Raw genomic sequence first — 8,095 nt, 5'->3', positions numbered from 1 at the left:
TGGAGTGCCCGTGCGGACTCAAATATATTGGTCGAACAACGAAAAATCTAAGAATTAGAATCAACCAACATCGATTTAATATTGTATCGGGCTTTATGAAACATAGCGTATCACGACATTTTAAAGAAATACACAATCAAGACCCTACTAAATTAACTGTCACGCCACTAGAAACTATTCCATCTAGATCTTTTTCTCAATTACGTCAGCGTGAAATGTTTTGGATATTTCGGATGAATTCTTTATTTCCCAATGGCTTGAACGAAACTTTAGAAAAAATCACTTAACATTTTTCAATATCAGATATTCTTGTTAGTGTTGGACCTGTTTTAAGATTTTACAATTGTTGAGTGAGAGGTTATCTATATGGTAGTTATTCTAAAATATGCAATTTGTATGCTATATTAATTTTTAACGAAGTGTATTTATTAGAATGTATTTTTTTATTCTATTTTGTTCTATTTATTTGGTTAGTTGAATTAATTTTCATATTTTTTTTATATATATATGTATCTATTTATATTTCCTAATTATGGGGAGTTAAAGGTAATCTATAAGTCAATATATTCCGTTTGAATATGTCAGTAGAAGTTACTACGCTCCTCTAATGGGGATTGCAGCATTAAGTTTGGTGATTCATTTTATCGGTACGAGTACCCTGTATAACGTAGGAGATTTGGAATGGGGACGTGATGAGCTCTTGCAAATCACGCCCCCCATAGCGTCAGTGATGACGAGGTACGGAGCACTACACCTTTGGTGGAATGCACGTACCTCCCATCACCAGTCAGATGACGTAGGCAGGTTTACGAGACCCCGCCTCCCGTACACTCCATGGAACGGAGTAGATATGGTATGGTGATGTGATGAGCTCCTGCAAATCACGCCCCCAATAGCATCAGTGATGACGAGGTACGTTGCACGACACCTTCGGAGGAGTGCACGTACCTCTCAGCACTTGTCAGATGACGCAGGCAGGTCGCCGGGACCCCGCCCCCTGTATACACGCACCAGACCGGCGTCCAGCATGGTACAGAGAACGGCTGTAGCTGTAACCTATTGGGATCTTTGATTAAGGTATGCGATATATATATATATATATATATATATATATATGTGTGCTATTCAATAGTTTGTTTGTGAGCTTGATAAAGACGTCAGGAGACGTTGAAACGCGTTGCTTTTAATGTCTATGTGTATTATCTTAGGGGAATAAAAATTTAGCTTGTTATTTACTACGGTTCCTAGAAGCTTATTCCCTAATTGGACTTGAGGGCTGATGGTGTAGCGCAGCGTGAAGAAAAGTTTTTTCTATATATCTTTTAAAAAAAAAAGTAAGAAATTATTTTAAAAAATAAAATAAATAAAAACAAAAACACTTGTCTCCCTTTACTTTGTGAAAAATTAAAAATAAAATTAGACATGTGGTATCCCTGCATCGTAATGACCCAGAGAATGAAGTTAGTACAATATTTAACCGGGGATTTCAAGCCCTGCGTCCAGAAAGCAATGTTCTGCCGTGGACCAGGAGGGAGCGACAGCCTGCGGGAGCGCCGCAGAACGTCAAAAGAAGTGAGTAATGATTTTTATTCTTTGCTCCACTGTATTGCCGGCGTATAAGGTGACAGTTGGGGGGTCGTCTTATACGCCCCGTCGCCTTATACGCTGGTATATATTTTTATTGTAACACATTTCTGGATGAATTGCAGGGAAGGGCTTATATATTTAACCCCTTCCCAACAATTCATCCCGCGATCGCCCGCAGCCCATTGCTTTCAGTGGAACCTGCTGTATTGCTGGCTCCATTGAATTCAATGGGCAAACATCGTTCTTCTCTGCCACAGCTGTTACAGCTATGGCAGAGGAGAATGATCTTTACGCTGACAGTGCGGGGGGGGGGGCACTCTTGCCGCTATTGTGGCTTAATAGTGGGACCTGGGAACTTGAGATGCGACCCCTGACAATCTGGAGAACCGGACTTCCATGTCCTGCTCTTCTGTCACTGCGAGGGTTGCTTTTCCCCTGTAGTGACGTGTCTTTGAATGGAGAGCTGGCCAAGCATTTGCGGTCAGAGCTCCATTTATTTCAATGGGAGTGATGAATATAACCGAGCAGATGCTCTGCTTGGGTACTCGGCAAGTCCCATTGAAAGTGACCTGCGCTCCATTCAGTCTCCTCCTTCCTTGAGATTGGCAGTGGTCTTAGTGGTGAGACCCTCACTTATCAGCAAGTTATCCCCTATCCCATGATATTCTATTGCAACCTCTTTCATCTTTTAGTGTAAGAGCCATTATATAATTGATTTTTGCATTGACATGTCAGTAAATAATATATCATATTCTGATATCGGAAACTGATCATCATACATATGAGTTATGCCATAGACCTTATTTTGAGAGTGCTTCTAAATGATGGAGAGGAAGGTTCTTCTTAGTCTTCAAAAAGAGGTTCTGCAAAAGTTTAAATGAGTGTTGTAAGGAAAAATATACCCATTACTATAAATGGTTTTTCAGTGGTTAGTACTGTTGCTTTACAAGACTGGGGTCCTGTGGTCAGGTCTGACCAAGGGCAACATCTGCATGGAGTTTGTATGTTCTCCCTGTGGTTTCATGGGTTTCCCCAGGGTACTCTGGTTTCCTCCAACACTCCAAAACCATACGATTAGGTGAATTTAGATTGTCAGCTCTAATCAGGAGGCTGGAATCGGCACACGTGACAGGGCGGAGCTACGCGATGATGCGTAGAAGGGGGCGGAGCCAGAACGCCGCTCGTGCCGGACCGAACAGAAGCCAGAAGACCCTTCTGCGCAAGCACGTCTAATCGGGAGATTACACGCTGAAATTAGACGGAGCCATGGAGACGGGGACGCCAGCGCAGGGAAGGTAAGTGAATAACTTCTGTATGGCTCATATTTAATGCACGATGTATATTACAAAGTGCATTAATATGGCCATACAGAAGTACTTAACCCCACTTGCTTTCGCGAGACAACCCCTTTAAGTTGGGTGTATATTTGACATTCTTGTATCAGAATTTATTGAAATAGTTTATACAGTTTTGGTTAATTATGTATTATTTGTTTTTCTTCTCTTTTGCAGACACATCCAACACAAACAGCTTTCTTGTCCAGTGTAGATCTTCACACTCACTGTTCCTACCAACTTATGCTACCAGAAGCCATTGCTATTGTTTGTTCACCAAAGCACAATGAGTATGTGAACTGCAAAATCAAAATGTATGAATATGTGTTTTTGAATTTAACCCTTTGCAATCCATTTTTGGATTCAGGGTTTCCTAGGGGGCTTTCTCTTTCTGCCATTTTACAATGGTGCCATCTGCTGGCTAGAGCCAGTACTGCAGTATATGACATGACAGAGAGGCCCCCCCAACAACAGATTGGCCAGTAATTTACAGTAAGAATACCCTGCCGGACGTCCTCTGACATCGGAGCTGTACAGCCTTCAATCAGAATGTCTTTAGACATCAGACACTGGATTGGGAAGGGTTAAAGGGAACCTTCACCACTAATCATTACCATAAACTAGGTTATGGTCCAGTTTAGGTAGCTGACGGTGAGCCGGGTAATGTAATTTTATACTCACCCGCTGCTCTGTTCCTGCGATGTCCACCAGTAAAGTCCTTGTGTGGTTTGAAAGTCTGACAGATTGCTGTGCACATTCACACCCATTGCCTTCTTTTGTCCTTGTAAAAGTCTTTTGCAAGTTATCATTTTGCTCACCAAGAGTTTTGCCTCTGGTTGCTAAGCCATCACTTGCTGGTGCTGAGCTGCTTCTTAGCTAGTTCTTTCATGACTTTTGACTTACTGTTCAGACTGTTGCATCCTTCAACATACTTTTTCAAAGCAAAAATTAAACCACCTATTAGACTTTTGCACTTGTCCCCTACCTGCATCTTCCACCAATTCTTAGAACCAGGAAAAGAATTAAGTCATGTCCACCTAATATGTTCAGTGCTAGTGGTTCCAGCTGCTCAGTAGCTCAGTCCCACTGTATCCTCTTGTACATGGGTGGCAGAGTGATTTCTGCTATTGTGCAAGCTAGCCAATAGGAATCTGTGCACTGGAAGCTGATTTTTCACATTGCATTGGACACAATGTAGCCCTTCAGTGAATGGTTCAGGGGGATGTGCATGGGTATACTTGAGTATATTCCATTACCTTATTTTTCAGCTTTCTAGCCATTCCTACTAAATGTGCTGGTAAGTTTGTGTCTTTATTTGTCCTCTTTCACTTCTACAGTACTGGAATCTTTCGGCATGCTGGAAGTTTCTGGGTGTAAAAAGAAAGGGTTTCATCCTCACAGTAAAGAACCAAGGCAATTCAATGTAAGTGAATCCAAGTAAATTATATTCATTAGAAAGTTATGTGTTCATCTACCTATAGGAGAAAGGAGAGAAAAATTCATGTTCTGAATGGCTAATACTTGGTAATACTGTGACGGCTGAAGTGGCAGGGACTGCTGAGTCTTGTAGCGCCATATTGAGTTGCTAAGTAACACACTGTGAAATTGTGTGGGGTCATTTTTCAGGTAAATGACAAATATATCTTCATACTTCATAAAGCATTATTCACTTATACACAGCCTGTTCCAAATCTTATTCTCTGAGCATTGATTCATGTAAGTAATGTGTCCTCCCCAAATTAGATTTTTTTCCCCCATTGATGCACGTGAATCATCTTTGTCTAAATGTGCATTGCTTATACAGAGATTAGAGAGGTTGTCCAGAGTTAGAAAAACATGGCTGCTTTCTTCCAAACACAGTGCCACCCTTGTCCATAGGGTTGTGTGTGGTAGTGCAGCTGCACTCCACTGAAGTGAATGCGAGCTGAACTGCAATACCAGACACAACCCTATGAACTAAAGGTGACGCTGTGTATTCCAATCATGAACAACTCTTTTAATGATGCTACTATGTTTCCCCAAGAATAAGCTCTACCCCAGATTTCATTTTGGGGGGTGAGAAGGGGGTAAATATCTCTCCTCTGAAAATTAGCCCTAGCTAAACTACATTAAAAAAAATACAGCAATACTCACCTAGCCGCTGGCATCTGAGCCGCTCGCGCTGGGCTCCGGCAGGCTGCTGTGTCCTCAGTGTTGAAACAGCATTCTCTTTCTAGTGACAAGGCTTTTAATACCCTGCCCCTAGCAAGCGAGTGCTGTGATTGAATCACGAGCGTCGCTGGCTCAGCCAATCAGAGCCGTCGCTCGATCATTCACAGCCATTCAGTGAATGACATCACTGAATGGCTGTGATTGGTTCATTGAGTTGTGGCTCTGATTGGCTGAGCCAGCAGCACTCGTGAGCCAATCACAGCACTAACTTGCTGGAGGAGGGGTATTCAAAGCCACGTCACCAGAAAGAGAGCTGTGTCAATGCGGAGGATTACATTGCAGCTTGCCGCAGTGCCAGAGTCCAGCGCGATTGACCCAGATGCCACAGGCCAGGTGAGTATAAGACACCCCCCACTCCTCTCCCGAAAATAAAATACTGTCCCTTTTTGGGGTCAAAAATTTATATAAGACAGTGTCTTATTTTGGGGGAAACACGGTATATAGTCTGTTACAAATCACTCCTGCTGGGAGTTCCTCTTCTAATGCCCATTTCTGACATACAGTAGGAAGAAGAGGTTACATGCAGGTGCCCATTTACAAGCTCGTCACATGTAACAAGTGGAGAGGAGATGACCACATTAAAGAAATAATGGAGTGTTTGCTGTCAATGACACACTGAGGCCTTTAACCCCTTAGTACCGAAGCCTGTTTGCACCTTAATGACCAACTAATTTTTCAGAGTTTTTTTTCATCATCACATTCTTAGACCTATTAACTTTTTAACTCCTTAGTGACGGAGCTTTTTTGCTTTTTTCCATTTTTGTTTTTTTCTACTCCCTTTTAAAAAATCGTGGTTCCTTTATTTATCCATCAACGTCGCTGTATGAGGGCTTGTTTTTTGCGGGATGAGTTGTATTTTTCAATGGCACTAAGCATTTAAGCCCTTAATGACATGGCCTATTTTGGGCTTAAGGGCGCAACGATTTTTGGCGGATTTTCATCTCCATTTTTTAAAAGCCATAACTTTTTTATTTTTCCGTCGACACGGCCGTATAAGGGCTTGTTTTTTGCGTGGCGAGCTGTAGTTTTTATGGGTTCCACTTTTGGGTACGTAGACTATATCGTAAAACTTTTATTATTTTTTTTATGATAACAGGGAGGGAAAACGCATCAATTCTGCCATAGATTTTTTTTTTTTTTTTTTTACAGCGTTAATCATGCAGCTTAAATTACACAGTACATTTTTTCTGCGGGTCGGTACGGTTACAACGATACCAAAATTCTTATACTTGTTTTAGGGTTTTCCACTTTTTTGCAATAAAAACCCCTTTTTTGGAAATCTTTTTTATTTTCTCTATCGCTGCATTCAAAGCCCTATAACTTTTTTATTTTTCTATGTACGGAGCTCTATGATGGCTTATTTTTTGCGAGACGAGCTGTAGTTCTTATTGGTACCATTTTAGGTAATATATGGTTTTTTTGATCAATTTTATTGCATTTTTTGGGAGGCAAAATGCTAAAAATTAGCATTTTGCCTCTATTTTTTAGCGTTTTTTTAAACATGCTTGAAAAAGGCTTGACAGAAGCCGAAACGCGTTGCAGCGCCAATCTAATCATTTTATATGAAATAAATCGACCTATGAAGAATACGCCTGCTCCATTGGAGTTTTTTCTGCTTCCTTGGATTGGGGGTGCCAGGAGTCCAGGCACCCCTCAACAAGTAAGATTCCTCTATCTTGTTACGGTTTGACGGAGCGCAATAAGTGAGTTTTTTCCCTATTTATGAATACAGACTTGCAGACATGTGATTGTAAAAGATGCAAAAATTTCCGTGCTGGATCTGAGGTGATAGCAGGAAGGAACATCTGTATTCGCCTGCGACAGATGGACAACAAAATTGCTGCCAGTTTTCTTAGCCCATTTCCAGAATGATTCAGTGGACTTTTTTCTAATTTATACATTTTAAATGTAATAGTTTATTTATTGCTTCTGCACATTTTGGAATTTATTTTGTTTACTTTGATTTCTGTGACCACGCAGGCCATAATAATGAAAACACGTACCATCCCATGTGTGTAGACTCTGACGAGGCCTGGAATTAAAAGTGCGCTTCAGATAAATCTGTGTCCTCCGTTTCTTCTGTTGAAATCTGTGTAAGGGCTCACACCCACTGGCGACACGACTTCCCTGCGATGCGAGAGCGAGTGAAAACACATGATGGTGAAACCAATGATTTCCAATAGTTTCATTCTCCTTAGTGATGTTTTCACTGTAACCTCGCATCGCAAAGAAGATTGTGCAATATCGCCCATTGTTTTTAATGAGGCTGGTGGCAGCAGCGCCAGCCCCATTGAAAACATAGGGAGTACATTGCACATTCAAGGCCACACATAGGCAATGTATTGCATATGGACAGCTTTGAATACGCAATCCATAGAGAACAATAAGGCTGTACGCACCTAATAATACACTGTGTTCTTTTTCACGCGCGTATTACATGCAATGTATATATACGCAAACGTGAATGGATCAAAGAAAATCAATGTACTTTCATAGACTCCATTCACCGTGTATTATGTGAGCGTACATTGCGTGTGTAGTACACGGTGAAAATGCGTTCGTGGGGATGAGCCCTAAAAGTGTCTTTTTTTTTTGCCCCCATAGTAATAAGGCTGCATTTTCTGTCCCCATGAGTAGTTATGCTCCCATAATGAGTAATGCTGTCTTTTCTGCCCCCATAAATAATAATGCCCTCATAGGCAGTAATACCGCGCACATTTTCTGCCCTATGTGGTAATGAACTTGGCCCTTTTATACTCCAATAGATCATAAATCCCTTTCGGTGCTGGTGAAAAAAAGAACCCTACCTACTCATCTTTTTGTGGCCTCCCTTAGCCTGACGAAGAGTGGGCCGCCGGGGGTTTCCCTGAAGGACGGATATCATGAGGCCTGGAGCCAGTGCTCCTAGTGCGCCAATGATAACCTGACCTTGAGGCACAGTGAGTATCTACGACTCTGTGGCA

At 41.6% G+C, this 8,095-nt stretch overlaps 1 long non-coding RNA gene across 1 annotated transcript; it reads left to right on the top strand.

Annotated features, from left to right (window-relative positions):
* The first annotated feature begins 4,272 nt into the window (after positions 1 to 4,272).
* On the top strand, positions 4,273 to 7,192 carry LOC136624871 (uncharacterized). Its single transcript, XR_010792465.1, has 2 exons — positions 4,273 to 4,344; positions 6,865 to 7,192. It is a non-coding gene; the product is annotated as an uncharacterized lncRNA (long non-coding RNA).
* Positions 7,193 to 8,095: the final 903 nt, after the last annotated feature.

Source organism: Eleutherodactylus coqui, chromosome 4 (assembly GCF_035609145.1).
Source record: "Eleutherodactylus coqui strain aEleCoq1 chromosome 4, aEleCoq1.hap1, whole genome shotgun sequence".
NCBI classification, from domain to species: Eukaryota; Metazoa; Chordata; class Amphibia; order Anura; family Eleutherodactylidae; genus Eleutherodactylus; species Eleutherodactylus coqui.
Note: the sequence above shows the minus strand (reverse complement) of the source record. Positions and strands in the feature narration are given on the sequence as shown.